At 42.2% G+C, this 12,531-nt stretch overlaps 1 protein-coding gene across 2 annotated transcripts in view; it reads left to right on the forward strand.

The window, feature by feature from the left end:
* P2RY8 (P2Y receptor family member 8) overlaps nt 1-12,531 on the forward strand; it is a 61,675-nt gene that overhangs the window by 16,117 nt on the left and 33,027 nt on the right. The window contains exon 1 of one of the 2 annotated variants that reach the window (XM_075850778.1): nt 2,026-2,109. The exons of the other annotated variant lie outside the window; for it this stretch is intronic. The gene's annotated coding sequence lies outside the window, so the exon portion shown is untranslated. Of the gene's footprint in view, nt 1-2,025; nt 2,110-12,531 lie in introns of those variants that run through there. 2 annotated transcript variants of the gene reach the window in all.

Raw genomic sequence — 12,531 nt, forward strand, 5'->3', positions numbered from 1 at the left:
GTGGGGGATGTATGTACTGTCTACAAGGGATAGGTGGGGGATGTATGGCACTGTCTACAAGAAGGAGGTGGGGGCTGTATGGCACTGTCTACAAGGAGGAGGTCACTAAAGGGGCATTATAATGTGTGTGTGTGTGTGTGTGTGTGTGTGTGTGTGTGTGTGTGTGTGTGTGTGTGTGTGTGTGTGTGTGTGTGTGTGTATATAGCACTAAGGGGGCATTATACTGTGTGGGCCACTATATAGGGCATTCTACCATTTTTTTATGATGGTGTTGGGCGCCGAAAGGTAATTTCATACGGGGCACCATCTAGCCAAAGGCCGGCCCTGTGCATGAGGCCTTAGTAAGGAGAAGTGCGTACATTTCCCACATCTGAAGGGGTTATCTTTTTCTCAAGCAGAAGCAAGATCATTTCTACTACAAAACCAGAAGTAGGTGACTAGATGCTGGCAGCTGCTTTCATACACTAAAATTAGTTCAGAGCATTGTTTTGATGATTGTGTAAAAAGTCCCTCTATGCTGCTGGCTTCTTTTGTAACATTCAGTATATAGGTAAAAATAGTTACTGCAAATAGTCAGCTGTGTTCAGTTGAAAAAAACAAACACAGCAAAAGTATGAATATCTACTTTTCTATAATAAATAAGTAAATATCTAATGTATTAAATAATCTAATAACTGGGAATCCGCCTGAAGTTATGAAAGACAGGTCATGATAAGGTTTTATAAGAGACTGGTTACTCAGTTGACAGAAGACAAAATAAGGACCCATCCATGCGGTTTTTTTTTTTTCTGTGCTATGTCTTATGATTACAGCAAACTATTGCACTTATATATTAATGAAAATAGAAATAAATAAATTTGTCCACTGATCTGCCTTGATCATTTTTTTTTCATGAAATCAAACTTCACAAATCGCCTAAATGGTTCAATATGTTCAAAACGAACGACTTGTGGATCAAAGGGGTATTTTTATCTAAGACTTCTCCACAGGATTACACTTGTTCGACTTTTTCCGTAACTCCCATAAAAGTGAATGGAGAGAGTGGTGCACATGCACGACCACCTCTTCATTCATTCTCAGCCTCACAGGGACCCTTGTTCTGCACATACGTAGGTGAAGGTCACAGAGACTGATAAATGTTTGTGGCTAAACCACCCTAGACTACTAGTGATACTAGATATTAACTTATAGTCACCCTAGACCAGGGGTCGGGAACCTATGGCTCGCGAGCCAGATATGGCTCTTTTGATGGCCGTATCTGGCTCGCAGACAGGGCTCCTACCTGTCTATGGGAAGGATGCATGCACCGCGCTCCATCAGCCCGTGCACCGCGCTCCATCAGGCCGCGGTGCACGCTGATATTGGTAGTTCTTTGATGGCCTGATAAGCATTGGCGGCAGTGGTGAGCGGCAGGGAGCATGGACTACATTTCCCATAACTCCCTGCATAGCCGCGCCGTCTGCAAGCACGCACCTGCGTCCCCTAGTGAAGCGGCATCTGCCTCCTCCCTTGTGTCTCCCTTGGACGTTAACGGTAGGAAGTATTCTATTCGTCGTTGGTTAGCAACAGCATTAAAACGTTATTATGTTATAAAAAAAAGAGTTCGGAGATTTGTTGTTCTTTAAAATTAAATACAAGTCAATGTGTGCACTTTATGTACAGTGAGACTATTTAATAAAGTTCAATTATTTATTACGCTGGGTGTGCCTGCTTGTATGTACCACTTTAAGTAGTAAATGCTTTAGTTCCCTATGGGTCTGAGCCTCTCTTTTTTGTTCATTTTCTGTAAGACCAACACTTTTAAAAGGGCCACTGACAGATACAATTGCTCCAGCGGTCACTTAGTACACAAAGGAGTGTTCCTCTCTGCTGCACTAAGCCACCGCTGGACCTAAACAATAATTCGCTGTAAAATAATAAAATAGATAATTGACATAACTGACAATGCGTTGTGTGACATGTCCAACATTCCAGCTTCTTTCTTCTGCGAATGCCTCAAAGCTGGCATTCTCTCAACATCAGGTGGGAAGAATGCCAGCTTCCAGTCATGCGCAGGAAAAAGAAGAAGCCAGACTGCTGGACTGATGTCATGCATCGCAAGCTCACAATGTAAGTTATTTATTTAATTTTTTTACTGCTAATTACCATTGTTTCAGTCCAGTTGTGGCTTTATACAGCAGGGAGGAGCATTCCTTGCTGTACTAAGTGAACATTGGAGCGATTGATCTGTCAATGGCCCTTTAAACATATTGTACGGCTCTCGCGGAATTATATTTCAAAATATGTGGCGTTTACGGCTCTCTTAGCCAAAAAGGTTCCTGACCCCTGCCCTAGACCATCATGGATAATAGATATCAATATTAACCTTTTCTTCACCCCTGGGGTATGTTCACACAGGGTGTATGCACTATGGAAAAGTCTGCAGCGTATACGACCCAGAACACACAGGGAAATCTGGCTGAATATTTGCACCACATGGTGTGCGTATATTTGGGCCGACTTTTCTTTGTAGAAAACGTCCACTAGAAAGATAAAAAAGTCCTCTGCTTACCTCTCAGGGCGTTGCCATAGCAACGTATCCCTGCTCCTCTGGACGCGCTTGTGTCCAGGCGACCTCCTGTGAGGACGTTTTATCACATCTGAACGCTACAGCCTGGAATTGGATGCAGGGGTCACATGTAATGAAATGTCATCACAGGAAGCAGCTTGGACACAGAGCAGCTGGAATTGCAGGGATGGATAGCTATAGCAGTGTCACGACAGATAACTATATTTTTTTTACCTTGCGGTATTTGCTGCAAATACGAAGCGTTATCACAAAAATTCTTCAAACATTGGCATTTGTTGCGGAATTTGACTTCCCCCATTAAACTGATTGGGGAAACTCTGCAATAAATGCGCAGTGAATTTAGAGCATAACTTGACATACTGTGGATTTACAATAGCTTCACCGCAGGTCAATTTATGCATTTTATTTACTATGCATATTTTTTTTACAGTGTGTAGATAAGATTTTTTTTAAATATCATCCATTTTGCTGCTGCGGTGCTTGCATTATTACAGAAATACTATTAATCACCCCTTAACCACCCTATGTAAAAAATGTATAAATGGGTGATGTACCGCATGTAGAATGTTGCCATATTGAGTGCAATGTGATGTAGTGTAATTGAGTTTTGCCATCTTTGTCAGGGCAACCATTGCACTTTGAAGCCCCCATTCAAAAATAATGCCTTTGCCCTCGAATGTCTGAATCATGCAGAGGTTACAAAATATGTTTTCGATAAGATTGGTCACTGCTCCTAAGGCAAGAATAGGCCAGTCCAGACACCCAGGCCTTTACATGTGCCGGTTATACTTTAAGCTCAAATCTTATATTTGAAAAGAAATACAGATGCTAACAAAGGTCAATTCATGAAACACTTGGAGACCAGACTACAATAAACAGCTATGACAACATATGACATTCTGACTTTGCAGGTAAACCTAAATTGCCCTAAAGCATAATGTGTTAATGATGTTATCACTGTGCAGACCTTACAGCCATTACAAGATTAGAAAAACATGCTGTTTTCTAAAACAGTGCCACACCTGTCCACAGGATGTGTGTGGTATTACAGCTCAGTGCCATTCATTACAATAAAGCTGAGCTGCGACACCAGACACTACCCATATACAGGTTTGGAGCTGTTTCTGGAAATAAGGAGCCATGTTTTTCTAATCTTTTACAACCCCCAATCTGTGGCAACCTCCAGATGTAATTTCACAATGCTTGTGAAGTACTGGTTTCCTTTACAAACTGAAGCCATAAGGCAGGTTTGCTAATAAGTGTACAGTTTTGTAAATATTCAGTCATACTAAAAATGACGTTTAGGCTCTGTACACACTGGCGTTATGGCTTCTGTTTTTAATGGCAGCCTTGACCCTGTGCCAGATCTATTGCATGGCGGATCTGAATATCGACCAGCGTATCCACTTGACCTTCAATGGTGTCATTTGAGTTTTCTGTAATTGTGACATCAGAAAAAGCGCTTCATGCTGTGTTTTTCTTGTTGTCAAAAGTGATGGAAACCCCAAAGGAACCTTAAAGAGGCTCTGTCACCAGATTTTGCAACCCCTATCTGTTATTGCAGCAGATAGGCGCTGCAATGTAGATTACAGTAACGTTTTTATTTTTAAAAAAACAAGTTATGACCATTTTTTTAGTTATGCAAATGAGGCTTGCAAAAGTCCAAGTGGGTGTGTTTAAAAGTAAAAGTCCAACTGGGCGTGTATTATGTGCGTACATTGGGGCGTTTTTAATACTTTTACTAGCTGGGCGCTCTGATGAGAAGTATCATCCACTTCTCTTCAGAACGCCCAGCTTCTGGCAGTGCAGACACAGTGTATTCTCGAGAGATCACGCTGTGTCGTCACTCACAGGTCCTGCATCGTGTCAGACGAGCGAGGACACATCAGCACCAGAGGCTACAGTTGATTCTGCAGCAGCATCAGCGTTTGCAGGTAAGTAGCTACATCGACTTACCTGCTAACGCCGATGCTGCTGCAGAATCAACTGAAGCCTCTGGTGCCGGTGTCCTCGCTCGTCTGACACGATGCAGGACCTGTGAGTGACGTCACAGCGTGATCTCTCGAGAACACGGCTGTGTCTGCACTGCCAGAAGCTGGGCGTTCTGAAGAGAAGTGGATGATACTTCTTGTCAGAACGCCCAGCTAGTAAAAGTATTAAAAACGCCCCGATGTACGCACATAATACACGCCCAGTTGTACTTTTACTTTTAAACACACCCACTTGGACTTTTGCAAGCCTCATTTGCATAACTACAAAAATGGTCATAACTTGGCCAAAAATGCTCGTTTTTTAAAAATAAAAACGTTACTGTAATCAACATTGCAGCGCCTATCTGCTGCAATAGCAGATAGGGGTTGCAAAATCTGGTGACAGAGCCTCTTTAATGGAATATTATAGTGCAGATGTGAACATGGCCTTACAAGAACACACAGTTATCCAATATTTTTAATAGTAATCAGATTTATAATTATATTAAACCTAATATAATTTAACAATTCTTCATTTTAAAAAAAGGACCAACAATTTCAGAAAAAAATGTGCCAATGACCCTCAAACATGTCATATTATCCAACAGGTTTGCATTTACACATTGCCACAAAAGCAACACCTCATAGCAATAAATAACTCATTGAATAATGTACAATGTTTGTGCTAATATTCAGTTATGAAACAAGACTGACACTTGCAGCAGCAACACAATGAATCTATTAATAAAAATCTATGTATAAATTCCAAAAGAAAGACATTTTAATACCATAGTCAGAGGGTACAAAGTGCCTCCCGTCCCATCAAAAGAAAGTTATGGCAGTAACGTCCATGATGATGTCTGCTTGAGTTCAGGGAGGGTGGACCGTTGACTTTCCTAATTTGGTGCCTTTAAAACCTAATTGAACATATAATGTGATAGAAATGCCCTCAGGGTTATACATTCTGTGGAATTGTGAATTTTTGCTTACAACGTGCTAAATGTTGCCTACAGTTATACGTATGTTGTGGTGACTCTCATAACAAAAGAGTTTCTCGAAAGCTTTTACCTGATTTCTGAGAAAATACCAATCCTTTCTTCCTTCACAAAAGCTTCATTAATTTGTGTTCTCTATGTGAATTATGACAAGTCACTGAGTTAAAGGGATGGTTTGTATAACCCCTCAACACATAACGGGTCCCCCGAAGATGTTCTATTAACGCCGGGAGAGGCAGCAAAACAAAACATTATACGACATTGAGAATTGCTCTTTTCAGTGGCTCTCTACTCTCTATGTTTCTTTTCTCATATTTCTGTTAAATTCTACATTGCTGCCTTGCTAAGTTTCCAATTACTGTATTTTTTTTAAGTTAAACTTCTGCATTTTTGCACTTTTTATGCAAGCAGCGTGTTAAACAAGGGACTAATAGCATGGATGCAAAGCAATGGAAGAAATTAAAACAGATAACCAAAAAATTTATGCTATAAGTTGATGTGTTTGTCTAGGCAGAGTACCCCTTAAAGCTGGTCTTGGTCTGTGATTTGTTTGTGAAATATATTTGTTATAGTCAACACGAGGAAATCCATATTTTTCAGTATAAGATAAGTATAAAATATAAACAGTGTACAGTGCAATAATCAGAATTTATAAATGTTGGCCATATATTTCTGATATTATTTCTAAACAGGGGTAGTAAGAAAGATGCTTAACGGCTGCAGACTGGCTGAGATTTAAAAAAACAACTGTTAGGATATTATCTGATGTTAAATCTGCTAGAAACGAGCACATGAAGATTTGTCATGTCTATACATATATATATACATATATATATATATATATACATATATATATATATATATATATACATATATATGTATATATATATGTATATATGTATGCATATATGTCATGTCTACATATACTGACACACATCTATAATTATTGTGTGTGGAGATAGAGCTGTACACAAGAGGAGGTTAAAGTGTGAACCCCTCCTTTGTCTACTGGGCGTCCAGGATTTGTGCTCTAGATGCCCGGCTGGGCAAAAAACAGTGGACACACACCGTCCTGAACTCAGAAAGTTAGTGGTCAAGTGAAAGCAGGCAGCAGAGACCAACTCTTGTCCCTGCTGTCTATAAACCAGTGTAGGCATACATGCTCCCATAGGTATGTAAGTATGTGAGAAATGGGGGAAGAGGGAAAACAATATACTGGTTTTTTGGCACCATTATGAGGCATTGTGGCTGGCACATTAATGGGGGACTTTTTTTCAATGAGGACTGTAACTGACAGGTGTGTGGTTAAGCATTTTTGTCTATACTCAACACCTTACCCTTAACATAATCCTAAATACACCTATACATACTGTTTATGGTGTGGGCATTATATTTATATATTACCCAAAAAAGAGAGATAGAAGCAGCACTCAAAAAAACTCTGGTTTATTCATCCAGCATCCACTGCAACGTTTCACCTTCTCTATGAAGGCTTTTTCAAGTTTTCAATATTTATATATTACATGTTCAAATCAGACAGCATTAGCGGCCTGCAACTATGTTAAAATGACTATCCTGCTTCAAGTCACCACTAAAAACTCCTGTCACCAGCTAGTATGTTGCTCATTGTGCCATATACACAGTTAAAGTTCTTTTTTTCATGTAATTGTTTCTTTTAGTCTCTAATTATTAAGATAAGTTGTATAGTTTTACATCCCAGTGACCTTGGACAATGGAGTTGAGACAAATTTATGGTGGCTCAGTGGATTTGTGTCAGTGAGCCAGTGATATAGGCTACCAGACCTGATGATCCTCTAGTATAGTTTCTAGCATTAAGGCCTCATGCCCACTTCCGATTTTTACTTCAGCATGCTAGCCGTTTTTTGGACGTCTAGCACCCTGACCCATTCATTTCAATGGGGCCATGCACACTTCAGTTTTTTTGACGGTCCCGTTTTTCCGTCCCAACAACAGTAGAGCATGTCCTACTTTGGTCCGAGATTCCGTGACCGTGTGGCCCATACAAGTCAATGGGTCCGTCAAAAAAACTGAAGGCACACGGAAGGCATCCGTGTGCCGTCCGTGTGTGACAGAGCCGTTGCCTAGCAATGGCCGGGCGGGCAGAAGTACACGTAGAGAGATGCAATAGAGAGGAGGGGTTGGATCCAGCGCTGTTGAGGATTAAAAGGAAACTATTTCCAAGGTTTAATTTTGTCGATTTAAAACAGGATCAGAAATGAGAATGAAGATGTCCTGGAGTGCAGAGAGGTTTCAATGAAGTAGGTAGCCTACGCGTTTCAGACGCCTTCTGCGTCCTTATTCATGGCTTGTGTTCGTACACGTAGAGAGAGATATTGCAATTGGCAGCCCCTTCTCTCTATCCAGCACTGATAGATAGAAGAGGCTGCTGATCAGTGCTGCCCCTTCTCTCTATCCAGCACTGATCACCAGCCTCTTCTCTCTATCCAGCTCTGATTGGCAGACTCTTCTCTCTATCAGTGCTGGATAGAGAGAAGGGGCAGCCCTTTCGTGCAGAATTTCCGCAGCGGAACGCAGCGATAGAAAGAAAAAGAAGTTCATACGTACCCCGGCCATTGTCTTGGTGACGTGTCCCTCTTTAGACATCCAGTCCGACCTCCCTAGATGACGCGGCAGTCCATGTGACCGCTGCATCCTGTGATTGGTTATCCCAGGAGGCCGGACTGGAGGAAGAAGCACGGAGTTCTGGGTAAGTATAAACTTTTTTTTGTTGCGGGTTGTTGAAGGAAACATTAGAAATCGATATTGTGAGCGCCACACATAGTACTCACTGTCCAGCAGTAGTCACTGTCCAGGGTGCTGAAAGAGTTACTGCCAATCAGTGCAGCCCCTTCTCTCTATCCTGCACTGATCGTAACTCTTTCAGCACCCTGGACAGTGACTACTGCTGTACAGTGAGTACCATGCGTGGCACTCACAATAGAAGGAATGGAATTGTTTCCTCTTTTAGGAAACACGGAAGTGTACACGGGAACCACACTGATACAATCACGGACACACGGATCCGTGAAAAACGGCTGTGAAAACGGTGATGAAGTGTACATGAGGCCTAATTTTCAGTGCACAGTTGCTGGTGATCCACTGGTCTTGTGTACTGTCATTGGTGACTCAGAGGTTTTGTATCCAGTGAGCCTCTGGTGTTAAAGAGGTAGTCCCAACTAAGACATTTATGGCATATCCATGGCATATGCTATAAATGTCCAATAAATGTGGGTGCCAGCTCTGGGACCTGTACCTATCTCTAGTACGATCCGTCCAAGCAGGCTTGGCTGTTTCTGTAACTCCCATAGGAATTAATAGAGAGCTACATGCATGCAGAGCCATATCTCCATTAAATAAACACCTGAATTTGGTGCCCGGCGGCCACCTCATCAGAGGATTGGGTGACCACGTATCTGGAGATAGGAGATCACGTGGCTATGCCATAAATTCCTTAGATGGGAATAACCCTGTATGGGCATGGCCACACGTAGCGGATTTGCTCTGGAATTCCGCTGCGGACACTCCGCAGCGGAAATCCGCAGCGGACCCGTTTCTCCATTGCCCTCCACAGCTTTGTGGTTGGGTTCGTTTGCACGTTGCGGACAATTCCGCTGCGGAGCATAGGCTGCGGTGCGGAATTTGGTGTCCGCAGCATATGATTTTAAGTCCCGCAATGAAGTCCGCAGATGTAATGTAGATGTTATGTGTGCTGCGGAGCGTATTGGTTTTTTAACATGACATTTCTTCATTCTGGCTGGACCTATGTATTTCTAGGTCTACAGCCAGACTGAGGAAGTCAATGGGGCTCCCGTAATTATGGGTGACTACGTGTGTGCACCCATAATTACGGGTGACTACGTGTGTGCACCCATAATTACGAATGACTACGTGTGTGCACCCGTAATTACGGGAGCGTTGCTAGGCGACGTCAGTAAATAGTTACTGTCCAGGGTGCTGAAAGAGTTAAGCGATCGGCAGTAACTGTTTCTGCACCCTGGACAGTGACTACCGATCACAATATACAGCAACCTGTAAAAAAAAATAGAAGTTCAAACTTACCGAGAAATCCCTGCTTCTTCCTCCAGTCCGGTTTCCCAGGATGATGTTTCAGTCTAAGTGATGGCTGCAGCCAATCACAGGCTGCAGCGGTCACATGGACTGCCGCGTCATCCAGGGAGGTCGGCCTGGATGCCGAAATAGGGACGCGTCACCAAGACAACGGCCGGTAAGTATGAAATTCTTTTACTTTCACTAGGGAAAGTGCTGTCCCTTCTCTCTATCCTGCACTGATAGAGAGAAGGGAAGTACTTTCACCTCAATACGCAATGGCTAGTCCGCATCAATTTAATGCCCATTTTGGGCAGATCCGCCACAGAATCTGCAACGCAGATTCTGTGCGGCATTGATGCGGACAGTTGCGGAAGAATTCCGCTACGTGTGGCCATGCCCTAAGGGCACATTCAGATGTGGCGGAATTGCTGTTGAATTCCGCTGTGGACAGTCCGCAGTGGAATTCTGCAGCAGCCGTTTTTTACATTTGTTTCTATACATTTTTAAGAAGCTTAGTTCAGACGTTGCGGAAAATAACTGTGTGGAATTTAGGCTGCGGTGCATAATTTTCCCTCTGCGGCATGCTCATTATGTTACGGAGAAGAAGCGGAATTTCACTGCGGATTTCAGCATTTGCATTGCAAAGTCTGAAATCTGCAGCAAGTCTGCTGGGATATCCACAACGTCTGAATTACCTGTCAAATATGAAAATGTTGCTGCAAATTTGCAAAGAATCTGCAGCAACATTTTCAGCAGAAAAATTCCGCCATGTCTGAATATGGCCTAAAGGAGCTTCAGAGTGGAAGAGTAGTTAGTGATCATTGTGTTACTGTGGAAAAAGTAGAGCAATCTGGATAACAGACAAGAAGAAAGGAATTAAATGTGCAGGACCTTTCCATTTGTTAATTCTACTCGGTTTACATTAGTGTCAATCCCAGGTGACCCAATGATAACATAGTTTCCTCTAGCATTATTACTCAATGCTTATTACATACTTTCCTCTAGCATTATTACCCAATGTTTACATCCCTTCCTTTAGCATTATTACCCAATGGTTACACACGTTCCCCTAGCTATTACAGAGCTGCAAGGACCAATTTGACAGGAGATCTGTTTCTCCTTTGGCAGGAAGCTAAATGTGATTATGTGAAGTTCAGGACTTTACAGGAGTAGCTTTTAGACTTTAATGTGTGGTTCTGGTGCAAAAAAGTTGACATATTTCCTAGAGCACCCAATTAGACAGCTGTTATTTCAAGTATACGTCAAGAAATCCAAACAATGACAAAAACGATTCAAATCTAGTAAGTGCTAAGACTTCAAATAAGTTTACTATTACTTTTGTGGAAATTGGGAAAAAAACACAAAAAAAAGATTGCATGTAAAAACTTCTATCACAGTTTTTACGTGCAGTGCCATGATCACAATTTCCATAGAGACAATTTTAAAGCATTTGAGGAAATCTTTTAATGCCGTTATTTTACAAACGTTTTCAGTGGCTTTTTATTTTGTGTCATTTTGTACAAGTGTTATTCCATGCGTTTTTGAAGTTCTATTGAGAACTATGCAAAACATTTTCTAACAAAATTCCAATCAAATTTCTGATCCACATTAATAACCATATCCCAACTGCTGCTATTAGGCTGGCAGGATTTAGACATTGAGCCTATTTTGTTCCACATCACAATGACAATACTGACTGGGAGGACAGCAGTGGTAGCAAACACGTTTTGTTTTTTTTAAAGAATTTTTAATGACTTTTTAAAACTTTCTATGTCATTATCTATCTTTTTTTTTTTAAATAATCCTGAAATCTTGCAGTTTTCACTCTGGCCACTGAGCCTTACATTAGGCTGACACTTCCTGTTCTGTAGGGATGACTTCTCAGCAGTCATCCCAGGTAAGATTACAATAAAAGTTAACACCTCTATATAGATAATTCAGGATCAATCATTGACAACAGGTGATGGACACAGCTTCCCTCCTCCCCCTCCCTGCACAGGTCACAGAGCATGCCTAGAAAATTCTCCCATAGAAGTCAATGATCATCTCCAGTCTACAGGTTTATATGGGCCACAAGGCTGCTGTAAAGCATATCTCTAAATCTCTAAATCTCAACAGACTTCCACCAACCTGTTAAATCCATGTAATCTTGTTTCATCTTCTTTATAAAAAAAAAGGGAATAAAACAACATAGAGATTCACATAAATTATCGTTTAATCTAATTAAATGTATGCAGAATTATAGCCAACAAGGGGTTGTCTAAGGAAGACAACCTTGCCATAAAAAAAAAAAAATGGCTGATTGGTCTAGCTACTGTAACACCCGCGATCAGCTGTTATTGCTGGGGAAGGCGTGTCTAGGCATTAATTTCCCCTACAAAACCTGCAGGTGGGCGAAGTGATAGTATACTACCGGGTCCAGGGGCCTCGTTGCTTGTTTGACCACTGCTGTGACCAAGCCTGGTGACCAGGAGGGAGGCCTGAAGTATGGGAGGAGGAAGAGGACAGCACCTGTGTAGCCCATCACCCACTGGACTGTTGCCATTTTGTAGGCCTGGCCTGTCACCTACATATGGGTCAGTTGCAGTTGACCTTGCCCATTGAGCCGAGCCACTAGTGCACGCAAAGCCCCCGAGGTACTATATCTTGGGTGGGGATCACCAATCTGGCCAGAGACTCTGGAAAGCCACTGTAGTCGGGAGTCCGACTGGAACTGTGTCCAAAACATCCAACAGCAGGGACATGGTCTCACCCTTCATTTCAGCCCTAGGGTACTATCCTCCACCTTCCACCCCGCAGGTACTACCACGGAAGGTCCAAGCTGACCAGGGGCCTAAGTGAGCTCGGGTAGGACTGAACTGGTCCTGAAAAAAAGTCATAATAAACTGTCCGTGGGAGTCCAGCTGATGATTAGCTGGGCCTGAGT

Source organism: Rhinoderma darwinii, chromosome 2 (assembly GCF_050947455.1).
Source record: "Rhinoderma darwinii isolate aRhiDar2 chromosome 2, aRhiDar2.hap1, whole genome shotgun sequence".
In the NCBI taxonomy this organism is placed as follows: Eukaryota; Metazoa; Chordata; class Amphibia; order Anura; family Rhinodermatidae; genus Rhinoderma; species Rhinoderma darwinii.